The following is a 15074-nucleotide window of genomic DNA, read 5'->3' as shown; positions in this document are numbered from 1 at the left end:
ATATTACCCCTTAGGAAAAATAGATATCTGCAACAAGGGAACAGGAGTCAGGGGAGTGGGTAGAGAGATTCAGAGAAGACAGGGCAATCCAAGAATGTCCTTTAAACTGATCTAATTCTAATCCACTGGGGCTGATCTCTCTGCAAACAATGCATAGATTATAAGAATAAAAGAAAATAGCAGAGCTGCACAGAATATAATAGAGTAGAACAGGAAAGGATGGAATGGAATGGAATGGAATGGAATGGAATGGAATGGAATGGAATGGAATGGAATGGAATGAAGAAATCTATTGAATAGTCTGGGAAATTTCTGCCTGAAACACAGACGATGAGAGGTTTATATCCATCATATCTGGTCATTATTCATGAACTGTGGGTGAAGTTTTACACATGTGCCAGTACATTTCAGCAAGATGGGCAGGCTCCCCATGAACAGAATGATAGAAGCCCTAAGAAAGCAAACAAGATCAAGGGATGAGGTTATCTCTTATTCCTGTGTACAGCTGGTTGCTACAGTAACAGCCAACAATCAAAGTTGGGCTAAGAGACAGTGATATGGGGTGGATATCTGGGTACCAATATAATTGTAAAAATATGTTTTCATTCTGTTCATTATTAATATAAAAGAATGACAATCAAAAGAGACAAGACAGTAAATAAAAAGCACAAATAATACCATCAGTCAGATTAAAATCCTCTGTAACTGCGAAATTCTAGAGACTGCAGACCAGTATGCTTCAAAACTGTCAAAATTATGAAGAATAAAAAAAAATGAGAAACTATCAAAGATCAGAGGAAACTGAAGAGAAACGATGATCACATGAAAAGTGATATCCTTGGCTAGGATTTAGAACAAAACAGTTTGGCAGGAAAACTGGTAAAATCAAGTAAGTCTGCAGTTAACACAGTTAACCAATGCAACATTCTTATTTTCAACAAATGTATCATTTTTGCATAAACAGGTAATATATGGGAAACTGAGTGAAGGGGATATGGAAACTGAGAGCTTTGCAAGTTTTCCTTAAATCTAAAATTTTGCCTATCTTAGTTCATTTGGACTACTCTAACAAAATACTACCAACTTAGTGGGCTTACAACAACAGAAATTTATTTCTCACATCTCTGGAGCCCAGGAAGTTCTAGATCATTGCTCATATGTGTCTGGTGTGTCTGCTTCCCAGTTCATTGATGGTTTTCTTCTAGCTGGATGTTAAATGACAGGAGCAAGGGATCTTTCTCTGGTGCATTTTATAAGAGCACTAATTCTATTTATGAGGGCAGAGCCTCCTCAAAGCCCCACGTTCTAATGCTATCTTTAGGCATTAGATTTCAACATATAAATTTAGGGTAACACAAACTTTCACAGCATAGCAATTTCAAATAAAAGCTTATTTTAAAGTTGGATATAAACATGGTATTTTCCTTGTACCATACATTCTACAAATATGTACATAAAATATCGGTATATTTGTTTACAAATTTTATTATATTGTAAATTTCAGTCACATTTTGTATGTATACATATTTATATACTTATACTCATATGTATGCATATATTCATGCTGATATGTGGTTAGAAATTTTTTAGCAATAAATAATTAATTTACAGTAGAATTTTAGACATTAAAAAGGTTAAAAATGATTAATATGTATTCATACATTTTATTATGTGTTATTAATCCTCTTTTTTTGATAAAATATTTGAAGTCTGAACTTCAGGGAAGTTCTTATGTCATTTCACTAAACTTTATATTTTTAGTCCTGAAAATCTGGAGTGGTTCTGAATTCCAGGAACCTGAGCAAGAACATCACCTGGATGGACCAGGGTTTTACAGATTACACCAAGTGCTACCTTATGTTAGACACTCCCAAGAGATACCTGCACAGACTCATCTAACCCTCACAAGAACCATCTGAAATAGTACCATTATCATCCCTGTTAACAATGAGGAAATTGAAGAGTCAAAATTTGTCCAACCTCATAGCTAATAAATGGTACATGGAATTTGAAGCAAACCAATCTGTCTCCCAAATAAATTCAGTTATTTACACACAAAAGTAGATCTCTATATCAACTGGGAAGAAAACCAATTCCCTTTCAAGAACAAATATTTGTAGGAAATTTTGAATTTTCTCAAATATTTGGCCAAGCAATTTGTAAATATTTAAAATAGAAGAAAAAGTTGAATTTTGATGTATAAACAATCACAGGAACCACTGATATTTTAAAAACACCTTTGTAATATTGAAAAACACAATCACTTTCCTTTTTACTGGCTATCTGAGTGCTTATCATGACATGTTTTGCATATTGGAACATGGTCCCATGACAATTACCCTTTTATAACAGAATTTTATCTCAGATGAATTAAATAATTATTCAGTAATAAACATTCCATGAATACATTTAAGACTATCCAAGAGATCAGAAATGACTTCAGCTTGATATTCTTATATAACTTAATAATATTCCTTCCTATGCAAGAAGTACAGAAGCAACATTTTCAAATGCCTTTTAAAATTATGCAAGCACATAGCACTGCTACCTTTGAAAATAGTAACAAAGAATAAAAGTGCTTCTGCTGAAACACCTGCACAATTAGGGCAGGATAATACCCAAACAGTTTTTCAAAGCAATTCAGAAGGGATATATTGTTGTTATTGTATTAACATCTTTTTCAAAATAATGGAAAGTCTAAAATTAGTTCTAGGAAAAAAGATATTGAATATTTTCCTTTGCACTGTGAAAGAATAAGCAGCAGAATAGGTGTCTCAAATTCTACCCAATGAGTTTGGCTTCTAAATAGTTAAATTTACCTCCCAGAGTCAATGAATAGTTTAAAAATATAATGATGAGTTCAGTGAATATTTTTCAAATTAATTAATTGGAGATTTTATTCAAATAACTTTATAGATATCTGCACTTCTTATCAAGAATGCCCTTGATACTGGGTAAATCAGTCATTACACACCCATGTTCTTTTGTAAAAATATCGTCACAATTATTGATCACTCACTCTTCCATATGATTTACTGTCAGCTTGTCACATCTAGGAAAAATCCTACTGATAGGTTGACTGAAATGCCATGTAATTTACACCTAACTTGGGGAGAGAATTGGTATTTTTATAATGCTAAATATTAATTGTTTAAAAATCATATTTATGGGCCTCCCTCGTGGTGCAGTGGTAAAGCGCGGGGTTGCAAAGCTGCCTGCAGCAGCACTGGTTCGATCCCCGGCTGCTCCCCAGCCACCGGAGGAGGGTCCCGCATGGCGGGTAGACCTCTCCTGCCGCCCGCTGCTCCCCTCAGCAGTGTACTTCGGTCCTTCTGCCTGCTCTGCTCCCAGCTCTGGCTCTGGTGAATTCTCTCACCCTCCCGTGCTTCTGACTGTACCCAGTGCTTGTATAAATAAATAAATAAAAATAAATCTTAAAAAAAAAAATAAGGCTCTATCCTATTAAAAAAAAAATCATATTTACTTATGACTTGTCAAGGTTTTCAATGATATTTGCTCATTTTCTCTATACAAGGTTTGAAATATATCTATATTACATTAATTTACATATCCCTATGCTTTATGTTGAAATGTATATTATTTTCATATACAATATTTAAATTTCTAATTTTAAAATTGTGTTGAGTGAAAACTATTGAATTTCACATGTTAATGGTTCACCTAGCAACTTTGTTGAAATTATAACTTTTTCAGTGGATTTTCCATTTGGATAATTTAACTACACTCAGAGGCAAGGGTCCCTGCCTCCTTTCTTGTGAGAAAATTCCTAATGTATATTTTGATTTCAAACACTAAGTCTGGTTCCAAACACCCATGAACAAGTTTGGCCATCGCTCTGCAGAATCCAAAATATGGGCCACGCCTGCCTACTTCCAACCCTGCAATTCAGAAGATCATAGACTTCAACACCACTCACTGCTTTATTTTTCCTTCCCACTTTAGTGCTAGTGTTTATGTTTTGTTTGGACAAGGATATGATATATATTTGAAATTTTTTTATTGAAGTAACACTGCTTCTAATATAATATAGCTTTCAGACATGTGTTTAAATCAACATCTTAAAATATACTTCATATACTTATGTTCACCACCAAAAGACAATATGCTAATCATCTGAATGTCTTAAGTGTGTTTCTGAGTTTTATGAGGACAAACATTTAATGTATGAGTTTACAATATTAAAACAAGTACAAATTCCCATGAAAATTATTGTCACTTAAATATTATTCTATAAGAATAAAATATCCCCATGGCTCAAAAATTGTTAGCATATTACAATAAATTTGCCATCATGTGCAGTGGAGAGCTGTGGTTCAGATCTCAGCTACATCACCACCTAGATATGTGAACTCACAAATTACAGTCTCTGTCCTTGGTTAAATTAATAAGCTTTTTGGTCTTCTGTGAAATAAGAATATAAACTGTCATCCTAGACCCTTCCAGCTACTAAATATTTTATTTAAATACTCTAAATTCAATCTGATGGCTTCATTTATAGGTGGCACATAGGGAAACCATACAAGGGATCAGATAAAAAAAAAGACAAAACTAGCAAGCAAACTATAAACTGGAGACATTCAACAGAGTGGGCGAGGGAAAGGAATCAAAACAGAAGGGAAGAGCACAAGCGTGTATGGTGATGGTTCATGGGTATCTTGGTGGTAGGAATGTCATGGGAATTTGTACTTGTTTTAATATTGTAAACTCATACATTAAATGTTTGTCCTCATAAAACTCAGAAACACCTGAGAGAAGAAATCAAACATTGTACAAAAATGAACAACAATGTAAAAATATATAAATAAAAATGAAAATAAAATCTCTAAATTCAAATATCTCATAACATTTATTCTACATCTGACGGTGATTCGACTGAATACCTGGGAAAACAAATTCTCTTGAAAGTCAGAACAGCTTGATTAAGATGACATTACTGGAAAGATGGTTCATTTACTGTGACCAACACTGAGGTTTATACTGACCCTGAAGATCACCAAGTACGGCATCCTACAAAGCTATCTGAAAATAAGAATTGAGACATGGTTTACTGCTGTCTTTATAAATATGAGAGTTAATAAGTCCATGAGAAAGAAATAATGGCTGTGTATTCTATATTGGTATTATTATAATATAATTATAATTATGAAATAAAATTTGACAACTTCAGAAATGATTCCAAGTAATCTAAAATAAACAAGTTCAAGATTATTAGTCTTTGGAAATTAATGCTAATAAATGAGAAACCTGAAAAAGATGTAAATGCAATGACAATTAGCACTCAGCATGATTCATGTTTAAGTGGATACTTGGAATCTAGACCTCATGGACTCTTGCTTATAAAAAAAAAATAATTTTTGAAATTTAGAATTCAAAATTCAATACAAGCAATCAGTTAATATGTTAATAATTTATTGAACCCATGTGCTTGAGAAATTGTAAGAAAAATTTGAAATGAAAGAAAAATAGCTGTTGCCAAAGTCCAAGCAAAGAAAGACAGTTATTTTATCTCTTTCTTTTTGTAATTTACACCTCCAACATTAAACTGAAAAACAGCATTACAGACACCTGCTTCAATATAGTCATTGTTTCCATGGTGCCACTTTCCATCACCTATTTTTAATAGTTTACACAACAAGATCAAGGGTGTCCCAGCTGTTACTGCCACTGTTGCTAAGCAACCTTTAAATCGGAGTTCAAGAAGACAAAGAATCATGCTTGAAAAATTTCTCAAGTGTCTGTTTTATGCACTCCCACCCCAGCTTTTTTCATTTTGCACCATTTTTCAATGTTTATACTCAGATGCTTGTGTTTTTTTTAACTTTAATTCAATATTCTATATATGAATTCCAAGTGCTACTGGAATCAGCCAAATATTTTTGTTGATTTTCAAAATGTAATATTTATATTCAACTACAGGCTACCTCGAACTCAAATAAACAGATAAAAAGGCATTTGCTTTTTTCATTAATCAGAATGGTAGATTGACTTAGGTCTTCATAATCTGCTGCTAGACTTAACACTGCTGTGCCTGTGAATCTTGTGAAATGACACACATATCAATGATTAGAGATTCATTGCCTGCAGAGACTTACAATACCCTTTTGTGCTTTCTGAAATCTAAATATCATCACCTGCAAAAGACAGAGAGGTCAAAATTTTATAAGAAACAGAAGGAAAACAGAAGTGAAGTAGGGAACTTTGAATTTGGAATTTCTGACTGATGCAAATTGCTATTGATTAAAAAGATAGAAACTATTTCAAACATTTCTGTAAACTATGAGATGTTTTTCTTCAAAAGGAATTATTCAGAAACCAATGTAACATCTGCCTAGTTAATATATTAGTAAGCATAAATGAACAGTGTGGAAAATGAATTTTAAAAAGAGAGAAAATATATTTGTTTTACATTTAATGTTTGTAATAGGATAGGGATTTTAGAAACTCTCAAACCAGAATCAAATATCCTTAAATTAGCTATATAACCAAACAAATCAATATGATTCCAAACTAGAGCTCTAATGAGCCTACATGTGTGTTACTATGTACATCACCCAAACTAGTTAATCCAGTTGCATTTTAACTCACTTAGTGACTGAAAGTTCTGTTCCATGCATAATGGCCCAATGTCATGTACATACCAATACAAATATTCACACCCTCAGATTTCTTTTGCCCTTCTTCTACAAAACATGAAGCTCTTGCATTTTCCTTCTGAAAATGTTCATGCTGTTTGCTCTATTTGGCTATTGTTTACTGGTCCTCTTCTAAATTATGCTAAACCCCAAGAAATCTGTTTACTGTTGTGATATTGATGGTGGTTTAAAAATTGCTAAAGTTCATTAAATTTACTTAAATTATCTAAGTTTTTGCCCTTCTGATTTCTTTGGTGCTTCTTGCTTCTGTTATCTTAAATTTTTCCTGCAAATACAAGTAACATTAAAAAATGTTAATTCACTATTAATCATATTTCCTACTCAAAGTTACATATGTAATGCCAATTAATTTGAGATGGACATATGTGAAAATAGTCCAAGATCCCTCAATGGTCAATGAAATTCCATTGTGGGTGCATCCATGTATGCAATAGAGTCTGCAGTCCAAACTGATAGATTGCTAAGTAAACTGTGGAGTATTTTAAAGTGACTGAATGTTCAGGATTGATAAGTAGAAAGTATAGACTATGTATTGATATGGCTTTAACGATCCTTGTAAAATGTCACTATGATAATTCAATAAGCATGATCTCCAATTTCTGTCTCTCTACACTATATCTTGACACATTCTCTACTACCATTTTGCCTGGGCAATAAAATTTTCTCCATTTTTTCATTGCCTCATTTATCTTCTTTCTTCAAGTTTTCCTCTAACTTTGAGCACATCTTAATTTGCCAGGGTTTGAAAGCAAAGTAGCATACTACAAATTGGTTAGCTTATTAAAAAACAAATCTATTTCTCACAGTTCTTGATATTGAGAAGTCCAATAACAGGGCTTGACAGACTGAGTATCTACCAACTGCCTTCTCACTTCACCCTCATACTACAGAAGGGGTGAGGGAGATGATTGGGGTCTCTTTTATAAGAGCAATGATCCCATTTATGATATTCTATTCTCATGACATAATTATCTCCCAAAGTCTCTTCTTCCAAATACTGGGCATTAAGTTTCCACATTGGGCATTAAGTTTCAACATATGAATTTGGGCTGGAGTCCAAATATTAAGTTTAGAGTAATGGATGCTAGCACACATAGAACATTGAAAGAGATTAAATTTGTGTTAAAGAAAGTTTTTTAAAAATCGTAAACTTATAGCAAGACAGAAATAACTGATATCAAGAAGAGTATATGACATAAAAAGATTCAATAGACATAAAAAGATCAGAAGTTCAAATGAATTTATGTAAAATACAGAAGAGATGAGCAGATTCTTAGACAAAAAGATTCACTATAATTGACAAAAAAAGATAAGAGAAAATCTCAAGAGACATTATTTATTAAAGAAAATGAATCTTTCAAATGTCCTAAAATGCAAAAAAATAAACTATTAAGTTTTACTGGAGAATCATTCCATAATTCAAGGAGGAAGTAGCAATAATCTTAAATAAATTCCTTCTGATATTTGAAAGGAAGACAAATCTTCCTACAAACAAAAACATACAATGAAATGTTAGCAAATCAATCCTGCAATCTATAGGAAAAACAGCATGTTGCTTGTTTCAGGAATGCAAAATTTACATACAAAATGGAATTCAATAAACTCAATGCCTTTCATTAAAAAAAAAAGCTTTAAATGTCACACTATCCTCTGAATCGCTGCACACACACACACACACACACAAAAGTTCAACATGAATTCATTTAAAAACACAGCAATCAGGGTCTCCCCTGGTGGCGGCAACTGTTGAGTGCTGGGCTGTGACGCTTCCTGTAGCCTCTGCAGCCCCAGTTCGATCCCCGGCCGCTGGCAAAGGTCCCTCATGAAGCGACAGACCTCTCCTGCCACGCCCGTTGCTCCCCTCAGCAGCGTTATTTCATCACTCTGCCTGTTCTGTTTCCCGCTCTTGCTCTGGTGATTTCTCTCACCCTCCCGCGCTTCTGACTGTACCCAGTGCTTTTATAAATAAATAAATAAATCTTTTTTTAAAGAAAAATTCTTTAAAAATAAATAAATAAATAAATGAGAAAAAAAACTCAGCAATCAGGTAAAAGAGAGATTTTTTTTAATTATATTTAAAAATAACTATGAAGAACTGATTTCAAACATTATGATTCTTCAATAATGAAAATTTTAAGGATTACCCTGAGAAGAAATGCATGGGATATGTCCTGTCTCCATTTCCAAGTAACAGTATACAAGTCTTTGTCAGTATATTAAGACCACTAAAATAGGTAAATCATAGGGTCTCTCTGGTGGCACAAGGGGTTAAGCACAGCACTGTGAAGCTATCCGCAGCCTCTGCAGCATGAGTTCAATCCCGGCTGGCCAGGGAGCTACCTACTTGGTGCAGCAGCCCTCTCCTGTTTCATCTGCTGCTCTCCTCAGCAGTGTTTCGGTGAGTCTGCCTGTTCTGCTCCCCACTCTGTCTCTGGTGAATCCACTCACCACCCTGCACCTCTGACCTGTACTCCAGTTCTTGTATGCATAAATAAATAACTCTTTAATAAATTAAAATAGGTAAATCATATAAGGAATACATGGGAAGAAATGAATTATTTTTCACAAGGTTATATTCATCAATACAGAAATTTCTAAGAATTTTCAAATTATTAAATAAGTAAATTTATAATGTTGTTAGAATACCAATTTTCATAAATTATCTACATATGACAAATAGACAAAAAGAAACTAAAATTTTAAAATCAATCACCGAAATCACCTCTCTAGTCATTAAATAACAGCAATAAATTTAACAAAAGAACTGATATTTACACTGAAATTACCAAATATTATTGAGCTAAATTATAGAAGACAAAGGAGCAGTAAATGTTCATAGATTTGGTGGCTTAATATTGTGAATATTTCCACTCTTTTAAAATCAATCTATATAGACAGTTAATTCTCATCAAAAGGAATTTATATCAACCCCTACTCTCAAGCTGTGCACAAGACCATTAATTCTAAATGGATTGTATATCTAAATATAAAAAGTTGAAACAGTAAAGCTTTTAGACAAAAATATAGGTGTGTTTCATTTTGACTTTGAAGTAGGAAAAATTTGATATGCAGGACACAAATATCAATAACATAAAAGAAAAATGTAATTTGACTACATTTGTACTTTAAGAAAAAATAAATCACTGACTGAGAGAAAACTCTGACACAAATTCTGACAAAACACTCCACTCTAGAATACTTTTGCCCTTCTTATTAAAGTTGATTTCATGCATACTTCACAATTTCACTTCAAGTTATGTTTCTAGCATAAAACTATGTATTTTTCTAACAATGTGCAAAAAAAGTTTATTCCAGCATTATTTGAGAAAATCCCAGCACAGAACAACAGGCAATAAGAAAATGAGCATATAAATGTGGGGAATTTTCCAGTGGAATACGGTACAGCAATGAAAGCACTCACCTTGGGAAAAGATTTGGAGATTTAGAAAAAATAGGTAATTTGATTTTAGACATGGCACATCATTAAATTTACTTGAATTCAGGGCAACATTATTTAGCTATAAGAAGCCGAATTTTAGGAGAAAACTCAGTAATTAAGATATACATTTAGATGACATCACTCTTTGCCTGGTATTAAAGCCACAGCAGGACAGCAGAGATGAAAGAAATTTCAAGCCACTAGGATGAGTTGACCCAGTCCTATTTGAACAGGTGGACTAAATAATTTACTGGCAGCCTTACCTGAGTAATCCTGCCCACCACATTGACTATGAGGCACTGTGACAGATAAAAAAAACTTTAGATCCTGATTAATGATTACCTCACAATTGCCTGGAGGGAAAAAACTGAGAGCCCACATATGCAGTTGGATTGGCCTGCACATGCCAGGGTGTAGTCCGACCGAAAACACGTTATGAAGCTGTTCTCCTTTCTGCCTAGTGGACTTTCCACATCATGGATTTTCACTTTAAATATCTCCTCTTAATTCTCTTCTGGGAGTCAATTTATATTTTCCTTTTCCTAACTGACTCCCTCATGCATAATATCTCTAAAAAAGTCTTGCTTTTTTCACTACAAGTAACAATCTCTGGTGAATACTTTCCCTAGAGAGTGAAGAACCCACTCTTTGGGATAAAGGCCCTGCAATAGCAGGATTGGGCAAAATCAGCTAGTTTGAGCTTGGGGCTTTGGTAAGTTTGAGTCAATACGATAAGGGAAAAAAAAAAAAACACCAAAGAAGTTTTAAAGGGAATGGTATAGTAAGATAGAGTCATTTCTTGACACCATATGAATGAAGTGTTTTGAGAAAATGTGAGGGGTCACTTGCATCAGATGTATCTTGTAAGTTATCAGGCTAGGGAATGAAAGCTGAGTTTCTAATTTGCTAGTGCAGGTATCATTGATGATTTTAATAAGAATTGTTCATGTCAAGTGGTAAGAATAAAATTTGGAGAGGATGCAAGAAAGAATGGGAGAAAAGGAAGTGGAAAAAGTAAGACAATTCTTTTCATCATATTACTACAAAACAAAATCTAAGAATGAGGGTTGAATGGGGGAGATAGGTAAGTGATGAAGTTTATTGTTCTTTTAATATTGGAAATGTTGGTGAAAAAATGATCTAGTATACAGGAGATTTTGATGATGAAGGATCAAGAAATAATTTATTGCAAGAACAATTGAATATATGAGGGTATACTTGAAAGATGTGACATAGGCAGGAACAGAAATATCTTATTTTGTGTAAGAGAAAATAAGGAAAAATATATGGCTATGGTTATGTACACTGATATAGATCAGGTAGGAAAAGTAGAAGACAGACTTCTTTCAACATCATTTTCCCCACAGCCATTACCTAGTGTTCTCTATATTCCCTGGAAATTTTAAAATATGGAACAAAGTGTATTCCAAATTTGTTTTATTAACATAATTTCCCAAGCAAATAATAGCTAATCACCTGCTGACCACATACGTAGAAAGAAAATTCCAACCTGTTTGAAAATGACATTCATCCTCAATAACCAAAACTACATAAGGATTTTGATGACATTCCATAACAAATCCTGTAATTATGTAACTATTCTTCCCAAGTCAATTACATGGTATTTTTATGACCATGTTGAAATTAAATTTTATTAATTCAGCAAGGAAAGTATCAATGAAAGACATGTCCATGGATGTGGGATTACAGAGAATCATTTTATCCTCCACATAGAATCATATTTTCAGTTATGAAAAGTATAAAATAGAAGATTCTCCAGTTGGAGATTAGTGACCACCTCCAAATTCCATATTCCATGCTACTCCCAATGTACTTAACTCACAGTGTACTCCAACAAGATTGTAACTTTTCCATAACTAACCTAATTGAGTTGTGTACCAATTCAACTCTCCCATATGTCAGCAATCAATCTCTGAATTTGGATTTTATTCCTATTGCCAATCTTGCTGTACTTTATGCAAACATTTTTGTGTATCTGAAGCAACTATTTTTCTCCAGGTTTCTGCCATGGCTTATGTCCTATAAAAACTTGTCTATGAAAGCAGCCACCTTTTCCAAAGAGTTTCTATCTGTGGGACTATGGTTTCACAGGATTAAAAATCAAGATTTGACTATTTTACCACTACCAATCATGGATATTACATTACCACCAGGGTATATATTTTTCCTTTTCCTCCTCTCAGTCCACTAAAGAATTCCAAAAGCACACCTTTCACTGAGGCTCCGTTGCCTGCAACCCACTCTCAGTTACTAACTTCTGTATTAGCTTATTTAAGTGTAATGAGTCAGAAACCAACTAAATAAAATAAGGGATGTATTGGAGAGATATGAAATCAGAAAAGTCCTTGGGTTAGTAATAAAATCAAGGAGAGAGTTGATGAAACAACCCTTGAGAAAGAAAAGGGAAGACATGGGACTCTCAGCAGTAGAGGTTCGATGTTATACTTCTTTCTACCTTGTCTTGAATTCTAACATTATATTTACAGCCTTCACCCCCTGTGGGTTGTCCCACAGTTTTCAAATTTTTGAAAGACAAAATATAATTGGCACAGAAACCGATGTGAGCTAGAGTCAATGAATAGATGAAAAGAGATTTTTACCAGCTATTTGGTGGGGGTGTGTGGAATTGGTAGTTATCTGTAGGAAGGATGTTATCCAGAAAACTTTACCTGGACCATTTAGAAAACTTCATCCTTTTATCTTTTGTCTTCCTCCTTCCTTCAGGGAAGGTTATCAGGTCATATATAATATATATTAATTATACTACATAAATAGCTTTCAATTACATTGCCTTCTCTGAAAGTATTGGGATAACAAGTGTCTTCATTCTCACTTTATTTCATCTTTCAATCAAATTTCCATTGACTTTCCTGCATTCAGTCTAAAGTTGTTCATATGAATTCTAGTCTTAATCACTAAATTAAAAATCAATCAAACAGGGCCTCCCCTAGTGGCGCAGCGGTTGAGCGCTGGGTTGCGAGGCTGCCCACAGCCTCTGTAGCTCCAGTTCGATACCCGATCACTGGCGAGGGTCCCACAAAAAAATAAAATAAATTAAAAAAAATAAAAATCAATCAGACATTCCTTGACATTGCCAGTAATGTTTTTCAAATAATAAAATTGTGATGTAGGAAAAGAGGGCATTCCATGTGAGGTAAGATAAAAGAAATAAATAAGGGTGGAATTATGAGGTGTATTTGGAGGAGCTGTGAATATTGGGTTATGGGAAATTTACATGAAAGAATAAAGAACAAAAGGTGAACACATTTATATAAAATCACAGGGGATAGTGGTTCTGAAAGTTTTATAAGAAAAATTATATAGTACTTTGGCCACTTAAAGACATGTATTTCAGTTTTAAAATTTTATTAGTCACAGAATTAAACTATACCAGAAGTTTTCAAATTTTAGTTACCAGTCAACAATTTAGATTGCTTCATAAAAATACAGAATTTCCTTTTCATCACCTGCTACTTTGGCCCATAATATCTTCATTTATGGGCCAGAAATGGGTATATTTAACAAAAATCACAGCGAGTCTAGACACTCTGAAGACAAAAAGTTAAGAAAAATTCAAATTTCAAAGCATCTTTCTTCACAGGCAAAAATGAACATGATGAAAGTGATTATCACTGATTTGCTATTGGTGATAGTCATGCATGTTTACAAGGCTGAAGAAACCCTTCCCTCCAGAACTGTAAACTTCTGCAAATATTATTGTACTAGTGATTCTCATGTTATAATTATTAGGACATCAAAATGTTTGTGTCCACTTAATATCATCTTTCTCTTATAATATCATCTTTCTCTGATAATAGCATCTTTCTCTTACAAAGATACAAAGGAAAAGTAAGTCACGGTCCCAAGATCATACATCAGCTGAGATTCAACCTTTATTTAGTATTAATTTCACTGTCTTACACTGCCATTATATTAGCTTTCAAAGAATATTCTAGAAAAACACATGCACAAAAAGGAATAATAGGTAGGTTAATTTCACCAAGTATTTTATTTTATTATTTTTTTAATCAGCTGAAAGCAGCATAGGAGTGTTATCCTCCTGGCGTTTCTCAACCAGACTCTTTTGAATGATAAAACAATTTTACTCTCATTGGCCTATTGTAGCATTTAAGTTCATTTTCCATCCATCTACATTCCAAATGTGCACATAGAGGTTTACTTTTCTATCCATCTGCTGCAGCAAACCCTTCCTGTCTATGCTAATGTTAGAAGAAGAATATAAAAAAAGGGCTGTGTGGTTGTTTTAGTTTGGTTGTTTTGCAATGCAGAGACACTTGGAGCAGCAGGTCAATGAATTCTGGGAACTGCATCTTTTTGACACATGAGACCTTTGCAGAATGAATCAAAGCTAAATCCCATGAATAAAGGCTAGTGTTTAATAATCATTCCATTTATGGAAGCTTTATTGTAAATTCATAAAAGCAAGGACACTATTTCCTTGCTAGTCTACAAATCACCGTCATGAGCAAGGCGATCTTGAATAAACTGAGCTGGACTACGTTGGCTGCTTGGCAGTTGCTGGTATTTAAATATGGATGGAGAAGCAAAGACTGGGAGAAGTTGCTCAGAAGCAAGCAAATGACAGCTCACACAAATAAAGGGAAAAATGTTAAAACAATAAACAAAAAAGAAACAATTACTTGCTCATTACAAACATGTCATATTGCATTCTTTATTTTGATTGTGGAAAATTAGCCATTGACTACCAGGAACAATTGATTTTCCTTCACAGCTGTTTTCTAATTACATCTGAACACTGAAAATTCTAGTGCAGCCATTCAGCTGTACAAAGAGAATTTTCTGTTATTATTGTTGCTGCTGCCGCAAGCTCTGCCCAGCAGCATGACTATAGTTAGATGTTCTATACTGTCTGTCTGCAGTGTTTGTATTGAAAGTCATGCTTTTCAGGGATGTTATAA

The sequence above is a fragment of the Talpa europaea genome (assembly GCF_964194135.1).
Source record: "Talpa europaea genome assembly, chromosome: 2".
Lineage (NCBI taxonomy): Eukaryota > Metazoa > Chordata > Mammalia > Eulipotyphla > Talpidae > Talpa > Talpa europaea.
The sequence above is the reverse complement of the archived record's forward strand: the minus strand, read 5'-3'. Positions refer to the sequence as shown.